Source organism: Typopeltis vanoorti, chromosome 15 (assembly GCF_054136105.1).
Source record: "Typopeltis vanoorti isolate ZY-2024b chromosome 15, IOZ_Tvanoo_1.0, whole genome shotgun sequence".
Classification (NCBI taxonomy): domain Eukaryota; kingdom Metazoa; phylum Arthropoda; class Arachnida; order Uropygi; family Thelyphonidae; genus Typopeltis; species Typopeltis vanoorti.
This window is the reverse complement of record NC_143563.1, coordinates 81,029,138-81,053,929: the sequence shown is the minus strand read 5'-3', so window position 1 is coordinate 81,053,929 and position 24,792 is coordinate 81,029,138. Positions and strand designations below refer to the sequence as shown.

The 24,792-nt window shown below is 37.7% G+C and overlaps 1 long non-coding RNA gene across 5 annotated transcripts in view; it reads right to left on the bottom strand.

Annotated features, from left to right (window-relative positions):
* The window catches only part of LOC150098927 (uncharacterized), a 197,831-nt gene that overhangs the window by 36,253 nt on the left and 136,786 nt on the right, over positions 1-24,792 (bottom strand). The gene's annotated exons all lie outside the window — the stretch shown is intronic.

Sequence of the window (24,792 nt, the reverse complement as noted above, 5' to 3'; positions counted from 1 at the left end):
ATCTTCAAACCATTTATTACATTAAAGTAGAAATTAACCAACCAGCTGGCTTGGATGTTGCATCTGTGTTCTAACTATAGCAACAAAATATATTGTTTGTTCTTGAAGTATGGAAGAAATTGCATCAGTTGATTTTAAATAACATCAATTTCCTGATAGGTACCCTCAAGGTATTTTCACACTACTATAAAAACACTACATGCTTAAATTTACATGATTATTAATCTCTATCCACAATTTTCTTCCAAATTATGAGGGTGGTCTGAAAAGTTCTCAGCCTAACAATAAAAAAACAAATTTCAAAATTATTTTTATTTTTCAACATGATCTCCCTTAAGACCAATACATTTACTCCAGCAATGTTCCTGGTGCCATTATCCCATCCCTGTAATGGTTCTCAGTAAGATCTGCAAAATACCCCTCTACAGCTGCAATCAACTCTTGATTTGAAGAAAAACACTGACCAGCGAGGAAGATTTTTAATTTGGGGAAGAGATAGAAGTCAGAGGGAGTTAAATCTGGGGAATAGGGTGGTTGTTCCAACAATTCATAGTTCAGATCCCTTAATTTTTCCATTGCCAAAACACCTTTGTGGGTAGGTGCACTGTCCTGTAGAAAGATGATTTTCTTCAACAAACTGGGTCTTTTCTCATGAATTTTTCGTCTAGTCTGGATAAAAGATTGGCATAATATTCCCTGATTATTGTTCTACCCTTTTCAAGATAATTAATAAACAAAATGCCTTTAACATCCCAAAACACTGATGCCATGACCTTTCCTGCTGATGGAACAGACTTTGTCTTCTTTGACGCTGAACAACCGGCTTCTGTCCACTGTTTTGGATTTTGGTGTATAATGGTGAATCCAAGTGTCATCCATAGTAATACATCTACGCACAAAATCAGTTTTATTCTTGTTAAAACGCTCCAAGCACTGTTCGGAGATTTTCATGCGAATGCATTTTTGATCTGCTGTGAGCAAGCACGGCATCCATCCTGCTCAAAACTTTTTCATTTGCAATTCTTCATGCAAAATATATCCTACACATTCTTTTGAAATGCCTATAGTCTCTGCAATTTCTTTCACTTTGACTCGCCGGTCATCCAATATCATATCGTGCACTTGATCAATGATTTCTGGTGTTACAATTTTTGGACATCCTTCACATGGATTATCTTCAAGGCTGGTATGGTCATGTTTAAATTCGGCAGCCAATTTCTTAATTGTCAAAAACGAAGGAGAAGAATGCCCATAAACTTTTATGAATTTCTTTTGCCGTTAAACCTTCTTTTACAAAGAATTGTATAACCTCATGATACTCAATTTTATCCGTTTCAAGGGATACAGACAACACTAATGCTTCAGACAGCTGTATAAAACAAACTACTTGATAGAATGACTTGCAATATCACATGGATGCTTATGACAGATGTATCAACTCAGAAGAAAAAAAAAAATCTTGTCGATAGTGTTACTATCTATGGTCGAGGCCAAGAACTTTTCAGATCACCCTCATAGTTCATTACTTGTCTGCACTCCATATTGTCATATCTAACATTTCGTGCTTCTAGGGCATGCTAACTGAATCAACCCACCTAGACCTTAGTCTTTCTCTGGGTCCCTTTCCTGCCATCTTGGCATCAAACACCTGTTTTTTATTATTATTGTTATTATTATCCAGGCCTCCATGGAGTCAAAAGACTCATCATGGGAGGTCCTTCCTAAGAAACACAAAATCTATCAAGACTCATCGAGAGGAGGTCCCCCCCTAGGAAACACAGTCTATCATACCACTCCTTAAACTCATTGACCGTTCTCGCTCTCACCACTCCATCAGGCAATGCATTCCATGTTTCAATCACCCTCCATGCAAAGAAACCAATCCTCACGCTTTTACTCACAGTTTCCTTTCGTAACTTCCATTGATGGCCTCGTCATCACTCCTTCCCACTGTTCAACCAAGCGAAAGAACTCCCCAGTGTCAACCCTGTAACCACCTTTCAACAGTTCAAGTCTCAATCAGATCGCCTTTCCTTCTATCCACCAAACTCTGCAGTCCACATTCCCTCAGCTGATCCTCATAACTAACATTGTACAGTCGTGAAACCATCTTTGTTATCTACCTTTGTACCCTTTCTACAGTTAATTTATCCCCTTCAAATCCTGGAGACCAAATCTGAGAACAATAGTTCAAGTGTGGTCTGATCAGGGTCTTATACAACGGAATGGTAACTGTTTTATCTCTGCAGGTCAGTGTCCTTCTCATTATTGCAGCAATCCTCTGTGTTACCTTCACCACCTTTGCAATATATCCTCTAAATTTCTGGTTTCTCTCAGTCATCAACCTCAGATCTCTTGTCTCCCCTACTTCCTCCAGTATAACTCCTCCCATAGAGTATGCAGCATCCAATCGATGTTTCTCAAACCTCAAGACCTTACATTTTGCTGCATTAAACCAACATCCCCATTCATTTGCCCATCTATCTAGTTTATTCAAATCTTCTTGCAGGGCTACCACATCTGCACTATTACTAATAATCCTTCCCAGCTTTCCATCAATCCACAAACAACTGAATATTCCCTTGCAATTCACTGATATAAAGGTTAAACAATATAGGTCCCAGTACTGAGTCCTGTGGGACTCCACTTGTAACCCTCTGTCTCCTTGAAACTGCCCCACCATACACAACTCTGATACCTATTGGACATCCAATCCTGAATCCAGTTGACCAATCTGACATCCAGACCCATGTGCTGCAACTTAAATATCAGCTTATCATGTGGCACCCTGTCAAATGCATTTGTTAAGTCTAAGAAATTGGCAGTATATGCCTTTCCCCCATCTAATGCTCTTGTAACTTTATTATAAAAGGCTAGCATATTGCTAAAACAAGAGTGGTGCCCCTTCACAAATCCATGTTGACTCTCACAGATAACATTACCCTGATCTGTCCAATGTTGTATATGGTCTCTCACTACTTTCTCCAAGATCTTAACAACTACTGATGACACACAGACTGGCCTATAATTAGACACTTCCAGTCAGTTACCACCCTTATGCAGTGGCACTATCTTACCTTCCTTCCATTTCCTGGGCACCTTTGCCAAAGCCAGACTTTCATTGAAAAGCCAGGTTAAGGGCACTGTCAGTTCCCTAGCACATTCTCTCAAAACTCGAGGTGAAATACCATCCAGTCCCACGGCTTTACTGACATCCAGAGTACTCAGTATCTGAAACACACTCTCCTCCTGTACCTCTAAACCTCGAACCTGCCCTATCCCTCTAGTATTAAAACTGACTCCTCCAGGATGAAATACTCCAATAAAGTGTTCATTGAACAATTCCACTATGTCCTCTGCATCAGTCACTCTATTCCCATTTTTATCCCACAGTCATTTCTCCTCCTACTGGCCACATAGCAAAAACTCTCCCTAGGATCTTAGGGCCAATCTCCTCTCATATTCCAGTTTCGTCTTCCTTACCATACTAGTCACTCTTCTGGCCTGTGTCTTATATTCTTCATGCAGCTTCGCTTCACCTGTCTCCTTATATCTCTTCCATGTCCTCTTTACTCATGCAATTCCTGTTTAATATTGTTTGTCATCCATTTTACTCCAAATTGTGTCCTCTTCTTCACTCGTGGTATACAACTTACTATTGCTGCTAACAAATATTCTTTCACAATTTCCCACGCACTAATGATATCCCGGCCTTCCAATTCATCCCTCCATTAAACTTCCCAAAGCTGATGTCTAAGACTGTTATAATCACCTGCCTTATAATTCCACATACGTTCCCGTCTCTTTGATACTCCTGCGTGTCTATTCATTTTCCAAGTCAAAACCATATGGTCACTCTCTCCAACTGGTGGGAGAGATGTCATCTCAGTTGTTATCAACTCTTCTGATGCTATAACCAAATCCAAAACTCTTGAACCTCTTGTTCCCTCTATTACATGTCATGTAAGACATTTATCCCTTAAGAATTCTAGAAATTCCATTCCCTTATTGCTACATGCATCTTCCTCTCCCCAATTTATACTACGAAGGAGATATACGAGGCTAACCTTTCCTCTACCATTTTGTTCAAGTGACCATATCTCCCTAGATTAGCTCTGCTTACACATTCTCGAATGCTAACAGTGCCAGGTTCCTTTCTAATATCTTCATTTTTAATATGATTTTGCTAGTGATGCCATTTGTTCTGAACCCTCATATATGTGATCTCTTGTCTTTGATCAAGTGCTTTATTTCTAATCCAGCTGTTAGATCCATGACTTACAAGAGTGTTCAAAACAGTTTTATGTTACCACTTTGGTGGTTTGGCTAATTTCTCTCTTATTCTATATAAATTTATTCAGCTGGCTACCCACTATACCAGCTTTGCTTGTCCTGTTGTCTATTTCCAGATTTAACTTCCCATCTTACTAAAAACTGTGCCTAAATAGCTGAAATATTTTATTTGCTCCATAGGCTCCATTCAGAATGCACTCAATGTGTTCAATGTTTCTTCCTATTTTCATAGTTCTGGGCCTTTTATTGCTGATTTTGATACCAAATTTGTTATTCATTATAGTTAGAGAATCCTAGAGACCTGTACTGGATGTGTTTAGGAGTACATCATCTGCATAAAGTATGGAGCTAAGTTTGATATCTCCAATTCTAATATCAGGCATAATATCATCCTTATAGATGATAAATAAGAGTGGAGATCATGTGCACCCCTGTCTTATTCCTGATTTTATATCAAACCATCTTTCTGTATTTCCTTGAATTCTAACTGCTGACACTTACAACTTAAATACAGACAATGTATTGCTCTGTATAATATTCCATTTACCCTATGTAATTGTATTTTGAAAAGCTTTTCTTTGGGCACCTTGTCATATGCCTTTTCCAGATCTACAAAATTTAAGTGCAGATCCTTGTTGTATTCCCACAATTTCTCAGATGTTTATCATAAAGTGAAAATTTGATCTGGACAACTACTATTTGGCCTGAACCAGGCTTGTTCTTCTCCAAGTTTCTCAACCTCTTTTCAAGTATGCTTGCATCTTACCTGGAACACTTAGTAGAAAAATTTCTCTGCAATTCTCACATTCAGCTTTCTTCCCTTTTTAAGAGATGGGGATAATTAGAGCTCTGGTCCAGTCATTTGGAATTCAACCATATGACCAGGCCCTCTGAATTATGTTGAGAGGACCTGGTCAGAAGGTTAAAGAGTATGCAAAACTTTTATACTACATACTTAAGCATTTCTGGTTGAATATCATACACTCCAGCTGCTTTTCTGCATTTCAAGTTTTTGGCTTTTTGTACCTCAAGTATCTATATGTACTTCTCTTTGCATTCCTTTTGAAAATGTTCTAGTATGGTTTTATTCACTAATTATTTCATTTAACAGCCCAAGTAATTATTCCAGATATCTAGGATCTTCAGTTTTTGTGTTGCCTTTATTATCTTTGATTGCTTTTACAGTACTCCTTCCTCTGTTTCTTAGCTTTTTCAATAGCTTCCAGAATATTTTGCTACCTTCCTGATATTTATTTTCTATATTCTTACCAATGTCTTCCCATGACTTTTGTTTAGCTCTCTTACATTTTTCTCTGTATTATTTTGGTGCATCTGCTGATTTATACTGTTCTAAGAAGTCCAGCTGAGAATTGGATATGAGCTGCTTCTACCTTTGTGTTAAGTGGGACTTTCTGGAAGCAGATATAGTTGCCCACAAGGACAGCAACTCCTCTGTGGGCAGGTCCATCTATTGTCTTCTCCCTATGGATGACAGTTAAGTTTCTAATGCCAGATCATCAGAAGGCTTCAGATTTTTTTTTTTTTTTTTGCAAGAAAAAAACATGTTAGTTTACATTTCTGCAAGAAAACATGGATGTCTAGACCGAATCCACAACAATTCTGTTGTAGAACATTTTCGTTATTTATTTTTGATGGTGTCTGGCTTCCAATGTTATGAGGTATTGTTTTCATTGGCCTTGGTGGATGATCAGTAGTCATTTCTTTTTCATCAGGAAAAATATCCAACACGTCAAATTGGACTCCCTCTCTAGAGCACTAGGTGTATTGTTTTATCTTCTTGTGGGGGAACAGAGATATCCATCTTATCTATTAACAGATCAGGATGCATGTCCTCGGTTTCTAGGTTGCCCACATTTTGTGTTTCTTTATTAATGGATTTTCATTTAAGGGAACTAATTTTAAAATATAAGGAGTAAGCCAATATTGATATTTCTCTTTTATATGTTCTAAAGAGAGCAAGTAAATCATACTATATAGAGGGATGTGAGGAGGAAGGATCCAGGGGTGAATGCTGGTATTGAAATGATCAGGGAATGAGAGGTGTGATTGAAGTCTTATTAGTGCAATAATGAATTACTGACCATTTAAAACTATATACAGGTAACCCTTGTATAACGCGGATGTTATGTTTCACAGAAATGGTGCGTTATATAAATTGCGTTATGCGAGCCTCAGATCACATAGAAAAAGTAGGGTCATGGCTGGCAGAAGCAGGCATTCAGAGCATGTGGGTGGCACTACGAAGAGGGCGCCGCCACCGGGATATGGTTCATATGTTCATTTTTAAGAAACAAAATTTTTATCATAAAAACAAAAAATTCTTAGAATGATCAATATTAAAATAATAAATTTAGTTTAATCCTTTATCCAAGTGTGAACAAACAAAGTTTGCACCTGAAAATATCTTCAGGACTGAGGTAAGGTAGTACAACACTGGGACACTCACAGGAAAGGTGGATCAAGCCCTCAACTCCTTGTCTCAGTATCTCCCATAATGCATAGCACATCTCCTTGCAGACATGTATACTGCTATGGATTAAGGGGGGGGGGGGCACTACCGATACCGGTTTCCACCTTTATTGAGGTCTCGTCAGTGGGAGCCAGGCCCAGAGTGGAGACACTAAGGCAGAAGCAATAGGAGAGGTCATCCTTACCTATAGGAGTTGCCAAAAGGTGTGCAACCTTATTAAATTACTCCGGATTTAGAGAAAGATGTTGAAAGTTTATTTTTCACTTGGTTAGAATATAATAAATTTAGTTTAATCCTTTATCCAAGTGTGAGCAAACAAAGTTTACCTCAGTCCTGAAGATATTTTCAGGCGCAAACTTTGTTTGCTCACACTTGGATAAAGGATTAAACTAAATTTATTATAGTCTAACCAAATGAAAAATAAACTTTCAATATTAAAATAAGGCCGGATACACCGAATAAAAATTTAAAAAAAATTGTATGTTTACAATTTTGCAGCGAGAGCAGGCTAAATGCTTGTCTTGAGGATGTTGTGTCTACTGCAGTCTAAAGTGCAACGGTGAACAGTTTTTATGCGCAGAAACGAATTTTCGTACAAAACTTGTTGCTAGGTAATCATATCATATGACTGGTTACCTAGCAACAAGAGCCTACTGACAGTGCGGACTATTATTTCGTCTCTGTGTCGTGTAGTGTGATAATTTCTTGTGGGTATAAAATAGAAATGGAATCAAAAATTTAAAAAAAAAGTTATCCGGTGCACAAAATCGTAAGCGTCATGCTGCGAAAGAAGCAGATATTAAGAAACAAACTGGGGCTCTTAATAAATTTGTTAAAATATTCTGATGCAGATTGTAACCAACTCGATACATCCGAAATCAGAGTTGACGAACCGTGCACATCATCCAGTTTGCATGAAAGTACTATTGAACAAGACACATGATTTAAGTGAAAAACAGGAGAAGATGTAGCTGTAGTTGATCACGACACTAACACATTGTTAGTCTGTAAATTTAGATCCAGGTGAATGGGAAATATTGTTGAAAAATTACGAGTTGTTTTAATTGAAATGAGGCCTGTTCAAGAGAAAAATATAATATATCCCAGAGATAATACATATGGTCGTAAATTTGGCGACACGTATTATAATAGTAAAATGGAAAACGGGGAGCTCGTGCCAGGAACATGGCTCATTTATTCCGAAACTTTAAATTCTGTTTTTTGCTTTTGTTGCAAACTTTTCGCACCTACTGAATCAAGTAGTCTTGTAGAAGGTTATAAGGATTGGAGAAATCGTAAGTACAACTTTGCATAGACATGAGACTAGTTTAACTCACATGAAAATTTAATTAAAATGGAAGGAACTTGATAAAAATAAGAACTACTATTGATTGCAAGACTCAAAGCATGTATGAAATGGAAAAGGAACATTGGACGAGTGTTTTAGAATGCTTGATTGAAATTATAAAATTCTTTGGTAGCCAAAATTTAGCTTTTCGCGGATCATCTGATAAATTATATGAAAGGAATAACGGCAATTTTATTATCAATTCGAAAATCTAAATATTATTCCATAATTTTTGACCTGCAGAACAAATGACCATTATTATACTCTTTGTTTCCTGTGACAATGAAATTGTCAAGATCAGGGAAAACTTTTTAGGTTTTGCAGATATATCAGATTCCACAGGACGTGGTTTATGTGCAACAATAATGGAATAACTGGAACATTCGTATTGAAGACATGCGAGGTCAAGGGTATGACAATGGGACAAATATGAAAGGGAAAAAATATGGGCTCCAAAATTGGCTTTTGAACAAAAATCCTCCAGCTTTTTACGTGCCATGTGCTGCTCATACTCTAAATTTAATCATTAACGATGCAGATACGATTAGTTTCTTTGCAATTATTCAAGAAATATACAATTTCTTTTCATTCTCTCACAAACGTTGGACAATCCTTTTAAAGTTAGTAAAAAAATTTGATATTCAAACAGCCATCAGAAATGCGATGGGAAAATGTCAGTTAGGAGAAATTTACGATGCACTTTTTGAAATTTTAATAAAGAAACTCAGCATGAAGCACAAACATTATGTGCTAAAATATAGGACTACAAATTTATTTGCTCTCTTATAACTTGGCATGATTTACTTAACAGAATAAACCCCATGAGTAAAATGCTTCAAGACAAAAATATGAACATTACACTTGCTTTAGAATCTATCGAAAACTTAAAAATATTCTTACAAGAGTAATAAAAAAATAAAATTTTAAAGAAGTTCTAAAAACGGCAAAAGAACTGAGTGAAGAGGTGGCTGGAGAACAAGAATTTAAAACTGGTACGGAAGTTCGATAACGAAAGTAGACACGACAATTTGACTACGAGCATCATGACGAAACGCCAGAAGATAAATTTAGAGTGAATGCGTTTTATACACTTCTAGACGTAGCAATGTGTTCGTTAATAGAACATTTTGAACAACTAAAAACATATTATGATAATTTCAATTTCTTGTATAGATTATTACAAATTAACGAAGATTTACGAAAAAAATTGTGACGATTTAGAGATTCTCTTGAAGGACGGCGACAGTAAAGACGTAACTGCAATAGAACAATATGATGAGTTATGGGCTTTCTGGGATATTTTTAATATTCAAAACCCTTTCGATATTCTTAATTTTATTGTGTGCAATAACTCGCTACAGTAACCTTACCCTGTTACTGTAGCGAGCGGTGAACGTTCCTTTTCCAAGTTGAAATTGATTAAAACCTACTTAAGAACAAAGTAGGTCACAAAAAAGGCTTGTTAGTTCGCATTAATAGCCATTGAAAATGATATATGTGCGGAATTAGACGTTAAGACCATTATTTCTAATTCTGTGAATAAGAAATCAAGAACCCTAAAATTTTAATTAAAAAAATTTCAAGTATATTTATGTAATTTAATTTATTTTCTGTTATTCTGTAAAGATTGTATTTTTTGAATACTTATATTAAATATTCTAATTATTACTGAATTATTTTCTTATTTTCTCATCTATCTTGAATTTCTTTTATTTTCCTAAAAGATAGTTCCACTTATAAAAAATTAAGAAATTTTTACAAGTTACTAAGAATTTAGTAACTTGTAAAATGCAAGAATTTTTTTAAACTTTAGTTCAAATAAATTTTAACTTTAAAATTCATTTTAATTTTGTTAGCGATTCGGGTCGGTGAGAAGGCTATAATTCCCGTATTATTGTGTTCAACGATTAAAGTGAAGTGGCTTTATCAAAATTTGTTTTAACTTTTGAGAATTTTTTGAATATTCGGGTTTTTAACGATTATCCTGCCTAGCCAACACTCCCGGTTCGTTACATTTAGCGAACCAACGTGTGGCTGTTCTGTCAAAATTTATTTAAGAAATTTCAAATAATTTAAATTTTTATTGTCATAAAAGAACCACCCACGCCCGGATCGTTACAGGGGCGGTTAGATAGAAATTGCATGCGGGCGCCAAAGACCCTAGCGCCGGCAGTGAGTAGGGTTATGTTCCGAAATCTTTTTTTATTTTTAAATTATATAAACAACAATGACATATCCAACAAAAAAATATTTTTATTTAATTCTGGTAATTCATGTAAGTTAAGGAAACAAATACATAGTATAAAAATTACAAATTGTACTTAAACTTCATTGCACGTAATGCATAAATGTTTTAGGCAAAATAAAATAGTGAATATTTTAATCTTTCATAGCACGAGGATTGGTTAATAAACACTGGTTTTGTCATGTAATCATCTGATGCATTATTACAAAACAGTAGAGTAATTCTATCTTTGGATACTTTGAATCCAGGAGCTGATCTTTCATTTTTCGAAATATAGGTGCGTTTTTTTTTTTTTTTTAATTTTTTTCCCAATATATAACCCGGATTCATCCGCATTGAACACCTGGTCTGCACTAAAAATGTTTATAAACTTTGAGAGCTTTTTTTTTTTAATCAGATTTCCATCCATAGGAATTTTCTTTTGAGGTGCAATCTTCTATCGAAATCATTAGAGATTTTACCATTAGAATATCGCGTACACGAGCAACGCGCTTTGCACTTATCGTTGACCCAGCAATCAACACTTTCTCGGATTTTATGTTCATTCTGTTTGATTGTTCGAATTGTTGATTCATTTAAATTCAAAGTCCCTGCAAAAACTCTTGGTTTTTCTCCATTTTTCAACCGATCCAAGATTTTGAATTTTTTTTTCTTCAAGAGAAATTAATTTTGTTTTCAATGTTGGTTTTTTCCTTTCGTTGCAGTTTGTGGCCCTTACTATAAAAATAATTTTTAACACAAAAAAAAGCAAGCAATTGTATGTAATTCACCAGAAAATAAAGTGCTCAGCTTGAGATGAACACGCTTATGATTTTTAATGCACTTTCCTGGCAGAAACGAGGACAGTTTTCAACAATAAACGTTTTATACGGTAAACAATTGAGGTGCGTGCGTGCTAAAGGGTATGTCTCCTAATATAAATTCGCTACTTATAATTACATGCGGGATACAGGCAGACATAAATTTAACGAAGATAAAATTTGATTTTTAAGTCGCGCGGTGAAAAACATGAAAAGATAAAGAGTTACTACAATTTGTAGACTGTGTTTTTATCGGAACCGTGTTGTATAAGTACATTAAATAGGCTAAGAGGAGATGGGCTGGCCATATTGCCAGATGCTGTGACGGGAGATGGACTAGAAGAACAACAGAGTGCAGACCAATGGATGGAGCAAGACAAAGAGGAAGATGGAGAAGAAGGTGGAGAGATGAACTGGAACAAATTGCAGGAGTGAGATGGATGGGAGAAGCAGAAAACCGAGTGATCTGGAAAATCATGGGGGAGACCTTCGTTCAGCAGTGGACAGAACCAGAAGGTTGAAGAAGTTGTATAAGTACGCATTCAACAAGGGTTACTACAATTGTAGACCGCGTTGTATAAGTACCGCGTTATACGAGGGTTACCTGTATTTAGAAATTTATGTACAGTTAATCATACCAATACAACATTTATTTTACAAATGATATTTTATCTTTTTCAATTTAGCTACTTGAATACAAATTCTACCCCACGGTTCTGCTTTATGAACTGGTCAATAACATCGTCATAAAAACATAGTTGTAACTTAATTTTCCCAAGCAACACTCATACTTGTAAAGGCTGGCTGAAGCTCACTGGCTAGAGCTACGTTGACTGCGTATGGCCCTGTTTAAGCAACAGGGTGAGATGATGTGGAGGGAGCGGAAATGGCTATCCGCGCGCATGAAATCACAGTGCTGAAGCGAGGACCTGGATGCTCCCACAACCGAGCAAACCAAGGTAGCTTGACTAGCGTCGGCCTTCGATAAACAACACAAAGCTCAATTATTACCGCACAAGCTTAAAACGTCTTCGGTCTACAAAAACAAAAGCCTAATTGGAATGCTTATAAATGCATGCATTTATTAACAAATAAATATTACTTCTTTCTCAATTAATGAGCTTGTGCAACAAGCATGGAGAATTCGCCACTGGAAGGATGGATCTTATTGTCACTGTCTCTGCTGCCTAAAGTCCTTTACAATTGCCTTCTTAGCATGAGAGGAAATACCACTGGATGTTGCTTCTTCTGTGGTGTACTGCCTCTTAGTATGGGATGCTCTGCTTAGTTTTTATTTTTCGAATCTCCTTTCATCTTTCCATATTTGGCATACTTGTGGGTACACAGGGTGATCTCGCTCTCGCAATGAGGGCATTTCTGTAGTTTGCGCTTACAGTCTTTGTTCTCATGATCTTTACTACCACATCAGGCTATTTGAGAATGCCACACTTCTAGCATTTAAAATAGTGCAAAGGGTTCAGGATGTAGAGCCTAATTAGGCCATTGAGATATCCTAATTTTACAGACGGTGGTTAAGGCATCTTGAAAGTAAGGCCAATATTCCTGGTGGGAATCAGCTGCCCATCCCTACATATGATTCTTTTGTGGCTGTTACTCGTCTTTCAATTCAAAGCAGATCTTTTCATCTGGAACATCAAGGAGGTCCCATTCTGATGTTACTCCTTGAGATCAGTTCAAAGTTTTGTGGAGAATAATTGTGAATGGTATTCCCCCCAATGGATGTCGCACGAATGAGTTGCTTTGATTGTGTCTTGTATTGTTGCTTCTAGAAGAATTGGTCCCCTTAGTGGAGTTGTTTCATTGATTTTGTAGATATCTAGATACTGTCTTGTACAGTAGGATTATAAGTTCTTTCCACTACAGTGGAATCTTCCCTTAACTGAGTAACAGCCAGCAGAACACTTTTGTCATCCGTGCTGATATTCCATACTAGATGTTTGTACAACATCTGCTATCTCTTCACACACCTGAATTTCTTCCTTCAATGTAGAGATAGCGTTGAAAGCAGTGTTGCATTCACACACAAAATACATATTTCGCATACACATGCGCACACGTCATCCTTATGTACACGGTATTACATATCTTTTTCTTAAGAATCTCTTTCTCATGAAGATTGCACATCACTTTCATTCCCATCCTGGTTATTCTTCGAATTCTATGGCCCATTTTGGCATTTCATCAGCGACGTATCTTTTTTTTTATATTTCCCATGCACTGCTGATATCCTTCCCATCTAGCAACTGATACCAGAGAATCGAACCTAGTATTTTTCTCAGTTGGTCATCATTTCCTGCATGAAGTTCATCATGTAACATTTTCTAAATGAAATGTCCATACACTTAGTGATCACACCCTGACAGGGAAGCATGATCACTAAGATTTATTTGGCGCTGCATTTCATCGTCACTTGCAGCTGGTCCACTAGGTCTGTAGCTATACTTCCTTTTTTTTTTTTTTTTTTTTAATCTTTGTACTGTTTATCGGCAGTACTACCCTTACATCACGTCCAGACTTGATATAGGCCTAAGCCTTTACAAGTGTTTCACCCTATGCCTGTTCGAGTTATCATAGTAATCATTCTCTGGTGGCAATGCCATGCCACCAGTGTGCCCTGTAGGGCCCTCAAGGAAAGAACTTTTATATTCTTTTGCGTAAGCCCAAGCTGTTTTAAGTCCTTATAACTATCTGCACTCCATACGCCATGTAGAGAGATGGTGGCGCTGGTAAACCTCGGAGTTGCCACATGCTCTTCACGTATCTTACTAACTAGATCTGGGTTATTTTTATAATAATTTACTTTATTATTATGGCTATAGGCTAGTGGGCGCCCTGTTCCCATCACCTGGGCATCAACTAACCAAACGTCGCCCTTTTAATCACTAAGCCTGGCTTACGCAAACCCGCGGAACTCCTATAATGTGGTTCCACCGCAGTCTCCCAACCTTTGTTCTTAAAGTGGTTGTTCAGAATGGAGACCACGGCATTATGCCTCCTCACGCGGACCCCCATGGGTGCGGAAGCAACACTGGATATGAGACAATGTCTCTTTGTAGTGGCAGCCAGCCCTACAGTTGGAGTTGTCACTACCCCATCGAGCTGTGCGGGATCGAGTAGGCAGGGCATTGATCCTCGTCCTGATAAGGTCAATATACTCGAACCCAGGGAGGAGTCTGGTGCCATCCCTTACTCAATCATGCTGGGGAGACACCAGATTTGACTCTTTTAAAGGAGCACCATCTACAGAACAGTGCAACAGAGATGCCCATCTCTTGTGTTCTGCGTGTGCTGACTCGATTAAAGTATTTAATCGAGTCAGCACCTGCTTGTATTTAATTTTGTTAGACTCGCCTCAGACCAAATAGCCTCACACTGTTTGCTACATGGAAAACCACTCCTAATATTACAACCATACTATCTACCATAACAACTCAAATCATCTGCTATCATTAGCAACCCAATCCGCCTCTCCTATCTTGTCTATCCTTCCTAAAAACACTACTTTTACACTCAATACCAGTTAGTACATCTGCTTCCAAGAGCCGGTTCTCACTGATGCTAATAATGAGGCCAAAATGTATCCACTAAGATGGGGGGGGGGAAGAAAAACCTTTGTTTTTTATACTCTTGCATTCGTTTACAGGCAGTAATTACCTCCATACACTGTACTCTGCATAACCCAGTTGGACAATTTCAGATTCCTGTTCATGTCTAATGTTTTACTTATGCAGACATTCGTACCATGCTTAATTAGTCAGGACCAGAAGAATACACAATCATCGTTTCATCAAAATCACCCAATTATCGATCATATTTGTGTCATTAATATAGTGGTATAACTTATCGCTCTTAAACTGAGATTCCCACCATTCCTCCCATAATCATCCAGTTTCCCCGACCCCATGAAGTCTCATGCCAATAAATAATTCCTCGAGACTCCCGATACCAAACACATTCAAGTGCAGGCAGATCCTCTTATATTGATCCATTCTTCCTTCAAACTCACCCCACATATCCAAAAACTCGCAACCATTATCTCTACACTGCCTACACATCGAATCGTCTGTCTTCAGAGCCCGTCTTCTTAATTCTATGTTATTATCATTAGGCAATATCCTATTTTCACTTTCTCACAGTGGCAGATTATCAAATAGACGCGCGCGCTAGACGGTCTCGTCATCTCGAGAGGCTTCAAATTTACATAGCAAAAATTTAGTGAATCTTTACATTTATTTATTTTCTAATATATTTTTAGATAGCTAATATTTATTTTCTATGATAACATCGATCAATTTGCAGATTTAAAAGCATGAAAGGTAAGTTGACAAATTAAATAAATAAAGAAAAAAACTTATTATTTAAAGATTTTATTGTATTTTCAATATAAAAAAAAACACTTTTACCTAAAGGGCCTTTATAACAAATTGCGCCTAGGGCATCAAAGGAACATAATCCGCTATGCTTCTGAACTTTCGCTTCTTCTAGCTGCCTTTCATATCCTCTTTCTCATACTCTGTTTATCGCCAGACGAATTGTTTTTACTCAATTATCCTCTCTTTTACTTTTCTGCTTTTTAATTACAGTTTTCCGAGTGATGAAATCATAATGTTAAGACTTAAGTAGTAACAGTCATCAATCGCATGTTTATAATTGAATCTCCACACTTGGTTACAAATTAAACTAAACTTGCCAAGGAATTATATTCTTGTTTAATCATTTATTCAAATACATGAAATAAAAGTTTGCGTGTGGAGTACCTTCGCAACTAGCTTTCTTGTATATAGAGGCTGGTGACTTCACGTCAACATATGACTATTGCATTAATTAAATTTTGGTATCTCTTCTGGATCTGGCTCACAGTGATGAGACCACAAAGTCGAAATAGGTCTGGGTGGTGATCCCTCCTATAATGCATACACGTTCGAAAGGCTCTGTGCTTTGCATTATGCGATACTGAAGCAATTGACTTGAAGTCATCAGCGTCTATATACTAGTATATCCTTCCGACGTTGTCCAATTCCCTCATCGTCTGACTAATGATTTGCATTAGTCTAGATATTTTCGAAGTTAAACACTCGATATCTTGGTTAGTTTCTGAAACGGCATAGTTATGATCAGTGGGGAAAGTCACTTAGTTTTTATAATACATTATATTTTTATATTACATTATACAACAAAATGTCAAATATATTCATGCTATAAATGCACGAAAATCAGAATAATTAGTTTATATAACATAAAAAAAAAATAAAAATCACTAGACTTCATAGAAACGCGTAGTAGATAACGATATATTTAAAGAACGACTTAACACGTAAAAGAACTTGCAATTTATTTATAACTCCTATCTATTTCGCTCTGTGAAATGAACATCATTTAAGGAGAGAGAGCAAAAGAATTGGGTACAACATTTAAAATATGAACACACGAGTGAGTTAACACCATGAGTCATACTTTAATGTGTTTCAGTCCCAGTTGCATTGAGACAACACTGTTAAGGTTCCAAGGAACCGAAGAAAACTAAGTACAGTGCAGTTTAAAAAAATAAAAGTAATAAAAATTATGAATAATTCATAGGATTACTTCCCAAAACTTAGAGTAGGCATGCAATCTGTTCGATTACGACGATGTAGTGTTTCACGCGTTTTAAAAATATGATCGAATTTAAACCTACTATGGTGTAATATATCTTTCCAATGAACTCTTGTTTAGTGTTCATGGCATGAAAAGCGAGGCCTGAACCTTCTGATTCCAGAAATCTTATATATATAATCTAGATGTTCTTCGATTCTGATCTTAGCAGACTGGTCAGTCAGTCTGTCCAAAGCAGCGAACTCGACATGAACACTTTACTTGATAAAATGTAAGGACAGTGCAGGCAATCTATCCTTAGTTGACAGTGGGAAAGAATATAACTTTCGCGCTAGTTTGTCTTGTACCAGTGGCGCACCCAGAGGGGAGGGCCAAGGGGCCCGGGCCACCCCCAAAGAAAAGGAAAAAACACTAGAAAAATTTCCAAAAATCTTTTCCTAATTAAAATTCATTTTTTAAATTTATGTTGTGTGCTACTTATGAATTAGCGATCACTGCAGATGCTCAGTTATAGGTCGTATGCGATGTGTAGTGTGTATTCACAAAACGTCTACTCAACTCGCTCTCCCCCAAAGGTTAAATCCTGAGCGCTCGGCCCCTTCCAAGATTAAATCCTGAGTGCGCCACTGTCTTGTACACAGAGCACATGGAATGCGTTCTTCAGCTACCCTTCTATCAGAATTAGATAAAATACTTATCACTTTGTTGTCTAATGGATATAAAGGAAACCGCCATTCAGAAAGTAATTGATAATTCTTCAGCCAGACTGCAATCTGATGTGAAGAGGATTTTCTTATAATACTTGGATTCTCTGCAAATACAATCTGTATACTAGTTTCAAAACAGCACGAAAGTTATCTTCTTTCCTACCATCTACTAAGGAAAAATTGCCTGTGCTATCATTACCTGGTGCCTATCAAGTACCCTGTTCACGTCGAGTTCGCTGCTTACGGAATCTCCATGGAGTCTGGATACTCGTTGTGGGAGACAAAGTTAACCATTATACACACAAATCCTATCATACCTCTTCTTGAATCCATTCACTGTCAGGGAACTTAACCAGTTCTGACAATGTATTTCACTCTCCTCTCAAAACCGGTCCTCACACCACTACCAACCAAACTCTTACACAACTTCCACGGATGACTGCTATTGATCTATGATCTATTGATGACTGCTATGGCCAAATCCATAGCCCTTATAAAGAGAGATAAGTTCCCTATCTTTACTTCTCTGCATGTTTTTCAACATCCAGGTAATCCTCTGAGCTATTTTACCAACTTTTCCAATATGATTATCCCGAAGGCCTTAGCCTCATCATTTCCCTGCAATGTGATAGACTATATGCAACCTTTTCAATCCGAAGTATATAACCTTATGTTTTGCAACATTAAATTGACAATCATTATCCTTTGTTCACAATGCCAATTTATTTAAATCATCCCGCAGGATATCTACATCACCTTTAACAACTATTGCTTTCCCCAGTTTTGCATCATCAGCAAACAACTGAATATTATTATTATTATTGTTGTTCCGGGAAACTCCAAGGAGTCGACAGACTCATCGAGGGAGACCCTAACATCATGTCAAGAACAACTATTCAACATTCACACAGTATCTATCATACCTTGCCTTGAACTCATTCACGGTCGTAGCACCCACAACAGACTCTGGAAGCTTATTCCACTCATTCACTACTCTCCAAGTAAAAAACCTAGCTCTAACACCCTTGTCAACCACGCTCTTGCCCAGCTTCCATGCATGGCCCCTAGTCCTCCCACCACCAGTCATATTTTCAAAAATATCTTCTGGCTCAATCTTATAAAAACCCTTCAGTAATTTGAATGTCTCAATCATATCACCCCTCCTTCGCCTATCGTCCAATTTCTGCAACCCACAAATCTTCAACCTATTCTCATAAGGTTCATTCCACAGATCTGCTATCATCATGGTCACTCGTCTCTGGACCCTCTCCACTTCCTCCCCATCACGAAGAAACCCTGGTGCCCATAACTGGGCACAGAAGTCCAGATGGGGTCTTATCAAGGCTCGATACAGAGGAACAACAACTTGTTCGTCTCTGCATGTTAAAGTATTTTTCAGAAGCCAAGTGATTTGGTGAGCTGTTTTAGTCACTTTTGCAATGTGCCCCCTAAACTTCAACTCCCTATTCACCAACACTCCAAAATCCCTGGCCTCATCAATATCCTGGAGTACGGTTCCACCAATGCGATATACTGCTGCTATTCTTTTCACCCCAAAGTGCATAACTTTACACTTTGCCACATTAAATTGACATCCATTTTTCCTAGCCCAGTCCTCCAAACTATCCAAATCATCCTGTAAAATTTTGACATCCATCCTGTGCACTCACAATTGCTCTACCCAACTTTGCATCATCAGCAAACAAGTGAACACTTCCTCTCAAATCCTTTCCAATATCATTGATGAACAAATTGAAAAGTAGTGGTCCAAGAACAGAGCCCTGTGGCACTCCACTAGTCACAAGACGTCTTTTAGACTCCACTCCTGAATAAACCACTCTCTGGTATCTCTCCTTCAACCACCCACTTATCCATCTCACTACCCCTATATCTATCCCGATCTGCTCCAGTTTACTGATTAGGGTTCCATGTGGTATCCTATCAAAGGCCTTGGCAAGGTCCAGTAGTATCCCTGTAAACCCATTACCCCTATCCAGTTCAGCCGTCACTGTGTTATAAAACGTGACCAAGTTACTGAGGCATGATCTACCCTTCACAAAGCCATGTTGTCCCCCATACAATATCCCATTTTCATCTATCCAATCCTGTATTCTTTTCTTGACTAATTTCTCTAAGACCTTGACAATGATTCCTGATATGCTAATCGGTCGGTAATTTACAACAGCAGTCTTGGAACCACCTTTATGCATTGGAACTATTTTCCCCTCTTTCCACCCGCTCGGGACTAACCCAGACCCGAGACTCAAATTAAACAAAATGGTCGAGGGTACTGACAATTCATTAGCTGCTTCTCGTACAACACGAGCTGGTATACCATCCAATCCCACAGATGTATTGACATAGAGGTTATGCAATAGACTACTCACCTCCACTTCATTCACCACAATTCCCATATAATCTACTGGTTTATTCGTTTCTGCAATGTCACCACCTGGATGATATATTCTTGCAACGTGTTCACTCAGTAACTCAACTATCTCAACTGATTCAGTTACCTCCCTACCATCGGCATTCTTTAAAATCATTCTGCTATGTACATTTTTCCTTTTACTTGCTACATATCTAAAAAACTGTTTATGATTCTCTTTAGCCTGCATGGCCAATATTCTTTCGTAATCCTTTTTTTGCTTTTCTTACCACACTCGTTACCCTTCTGGCCTGCGCTTTATACCGTTCATGTGCCTGCCGGTCACCTTTCTCCTTAAATTCCCTCCATAGTTGTTTCTTTTTTTGCATTCCATTTAACCCCTACTTGATTTATTATTCGGACTCTAGGTATACAGTCAGCCATTGCTTCATGCAAGCACTTCTTAACTACCTCCCATGCACTATCAACTTCTAGTCCTTGCAGTTGTACATGCCATGGCACTGAACCAATCAAACTCCTATGCTTGTCGTGCTTTCCAGCCCGATAATTCCACATGTACCCTGTCTTAATTGAAAATTCTACACCTTTAGCCACCTCCGAAGTCAAGACCCTATGATCACTCTCACTGATTGGTAGCAATGTGGTCATATTTGTTACAGCCAAATCCTCAGATGTAATTACTAGGTCAAGCACTCTCTGACCCCTAGTATTTTCCATTACATGCTGTCGCAGATAGTTATCCCTTAATAACCGCATAAAATCCAATTCCTTCCTCCCGTGTGTCCTCTCCTCACTCCAATCAATGCGACCATAGTTGAAATCTCCCATAATAATCACCCTCCTTCCACTGAGTTCTTCTATTTGCTTGTGTATACTGTCACCACCATCTTTTCCATCACCTGGTCTATAGCAGCACCCAATTGTATATTTAGTTCTGCTAGCCATAATCTCACACCAAATGGCCTCAAATGTGTTCTTTTCTCTATCATGCAATTCAACTTCTATTCTCCTTGGCTGTAGCTCATCAGCTATCATCAACAATACTCCTCCCCCATTTTATTCTCTCTGTCATTCCTGAACACACTATACCCATCACATTCAATCCCACTAGCTATATCATCTACAGTCAGCCATGTTTCACTAATACCAATAACCTGTGGTCTGGAAGTGCCAACCATGGCCAAAACCTCCTCCTTCTTGTTCCTAATACTCCTAGTATTAGTGTACATGAATTTAAGACCCCCATTAGCCCCAACTCTACCTTGATGCCTTATATTAACTATCCCACACTGATTTGTTGTCCTTATTTGCTCTGGCATATTATATTCATTCTTACATTCAACTGGCCTCCCTGAGGACTGTATATCTACTCCCCCCCCTTAACAAATCTAGTTTCCCTGAATTTGTACATCCACTACATTCAGCAACACTTTCTCAAGTCTTCTTACACCGTAACCATTCAAATGCAAGCCATCCATCTTATATAGATCCATTCGCCCATCAAACTCACTCCACACGTCCACAAATTCCACACCACTCGTCATGCATAACCCATGCATAAAGTCATTCGCAATTATGGCCCTCCTTTTAAACATTTCACTGTCATACCGTGGCAAAAGACTAATCATTCTAACTCTCTCACTCTTTTCTTTTGCTACCTCAAACAATTCATTCAGGTCTTCTATCATTTCCATTTACTCTCCTTTCAAATCATTCGTACCTGCCACAACAATCATTTCTTTCACCCTTTCCTTTTGCTCTCTAATAGACCTCTCTAATTTGACAAAATCGCACCAGGTTGGTACGATTTTGTCAAATCCTCTACTAACACACCTCGTACTAACGAGTCTCCATACAGCACTCTATCCTTCATTTTGTTCATGTTCACATTCATACGTCTATTTTTCCTGTCATACCTTTTATTATTGATTGGTTCATTCAGTCGACTTTTGTTCATGCACTCTAGCTGCTGTTTTGCCCTTTCTATTGCACCATTCAACAACGCGATCTCACTCAATGCATCTATCTCATCTTTTTTATTCTCTGAGAAACCATTAATACTATCATTCACACTCTCACAATTCTCATGTACAACCTTGCCGTTTCTTGTCATATCCCTATTTACTTCATTCTGAAGTTTGACAAAAATATCACACTCACGATCCGAAATACACTTCAATTCCTCATTCTCTCTACATTTTCTACACACATTCAATCTTTTATTATCATCTAACCGCACTCCGCAAAGCGTACATTTCACAGCTAGTACACTGGCTCATTTCTTTTATACTACCGTTCTTTGATAAAGATGGCGAACCATCATTACTGGCCACCATTTTCCTTCGTACAGTGCCATACTTATTTGCAACGTGTTTTATCAAATTATAAGTTATAACACACCAAAAACACACAAACAGACGCACTAAAATACGCAAGGCAAACAAAACTACGCAATATTAAGTAATTTTGTCAACGATAACTGAAAATAATACTTATCTTATCAGGAGCTTGCACGAACACTCAGAGCTGAGACAGAAAACAATATTCCCTCTTAAATCTTTCCCTATGTCATTGATATACAAATTAAAGAGTAGTGGCCATAATACCGAACCCTGAGGTACTCCACTAGTCACCATCATTCTCGTAGACTCCATTCCACCATATACTACTCTCTGGTATCTGTCTGTCAGCCATTTCCCCCCCCCCATCCATACTACTAGCCTCATATCCATTCCCATCCTCTCCAGATTTTGTAATAGAGTTCCATGTGGTATTCTGTCAAATGCCTTTGCAAAGTCGAGCAGTATCATGGTGTAGCCATTACCTTTATCCAATTCTGTTGTCACTTTATTATTGCTAAGATAGGACCTATCTTTTACAGAGCCGTGCTGCCCACTATAGGGTATTGCATTGCTATTCAACCTTTCCAATACTTTAACAACCACTCCTGATATATCAATTGGTCTGTAATTTGTTAGCCCCTGTCTTGGAGCACCTTTATGTAATGGTACTACTCTCTTACCCTCTTCCCACTCCCTTGGAACCCTACCAGAGCTGAGACTTAGAAAACAATTTCACCAGAGGTAATGCCACATTCTCTTGCACATTCTCGTAGTACACGGGCTGATATGCCCACAGCTATGTTCACATTCATATTTTTTTTAATATGCCGAACACCTGCTGTTCGTCTACCTCAATTTTGATATGTGTCTGTAACATAAGTAGTATTCCAGATATCTAGAATCAGAATGTTCAGGACTTGCTTCGAAACTAGACAGCGTTGGAATTAAACAACAATGTTACACTATAGTACACTTAAATTCGATCGTCTATTCCTTGAAACGAGTGAAACTAGACCATCGCCGTAATCTTATTCGAACAGACTACATGTATATCTCCAAGCTTTGGAAAGTAATAACTATAAACTGTTACTATTTTTATTGATTTATTATTTTTAATTACACAACCATACCTGGTTCTTTGAAACTTTAACACGTCTCAGTCTCACTCTGCTGAGACCGAGACGTGAAAGTACGACTGTTGTTGTTTGACTTTCTCTTGTGTTCATATTTGGAATATCACAACTGGTCTCTTCCTTGATGATGTTCATTTACAGGGCGAAAGATATAGGAATTGTAAAGGATATTAGAATTTATTGACACTTTAAGTCATTTTTTAAATATCACTGGTTTCCTTCGTAATGTGATATAGATGAAAAATAACATTGATGGTTGTATTCCCCTTGTATTATATCTATTTGCATCAGACCACCTTCCCATACCTCCTTGAATTCTAACTGCAGACTTAAAACTCAAATATAAGGTGAACCCAGCTTGCTCTTCAAGTTTCTCTTAGGCAATGTTTCTGAGGTATGCTTGCATAAATCTTATCTGGAACAGTCTGAGGAGTCAGTTGCTAAATCCACGCTTTGCAGACGATAACACTAACGATGTTTTACTGGCTTAAATGAGGACATCTGTTGCATGTTGATAAAGAAAGGTTTGGAATAGCCAAGTCCACCCATATCATTTTCGGTCCCTGGGTAAAAATTACAAATAGAAACTTACATGCCCTGTATCTAAATATTTAAAGGTTATAAATTAAGCTCAAAAACTGTTAAAGAAAATAAGTTATATTCTCCTACGCAGCAAATGTATCTTCAGAACGACAAAAATCGAAAAATGTGGAAGGCTATGGTTTTTATTTTTATATAAAGTCAGGAAAATACCAAAAGATGGCTGAATTCGATTATTATTTGGCATGTCTAAAGGTTACTTGCTCACATTCCATGACAATGTTACCATTCAACTAGACAAGGGGAATGGATACACCATGATACTTTTGGATTTTTGCTTTTGACAGAATACAGAATGGCAGTGTTGCATAAATTGGAGAATATGGGTTTGGATTATAGAATATTAGCATGGATAAGAGGATGGCTGACTGACATCAAAAAGTAGTTATTATTATTATAATTACGGCTATTTTGCCTGCTTCAGTTTAGGAGTGCCCTTGTTTAAATGTCATTGGCTATTTACTCACAGATTCTTAGGGCATTGTAGATGTAAGTTTACCAAAACGTATATGTAGCATAAGAAGAGAAATTTACACATACCTTTTTCTGGGTGTTGCGGCTTTTCTTCTTTATGCGATGTCCAAAAACTATTGAGTGTGTGGAGGGGGGGTAGGCAATTTGGGAGAATTAAATTAGAAAAACCCGGGTTTTTTTCCAGTAATATATATATATTATATTATTATGTTATATAGGGTGGGGGAAAGGTGAAAGGGTTGATTATTTATATAGGGGGAAGGGGAAAGGGGGGAGGTTGACGGGGTGCGGTCCGTTTCGACTATTCTCGGTCGTCATCTGAACACATTGGGAAAGTGGATGCTATGTCAGGTCGGG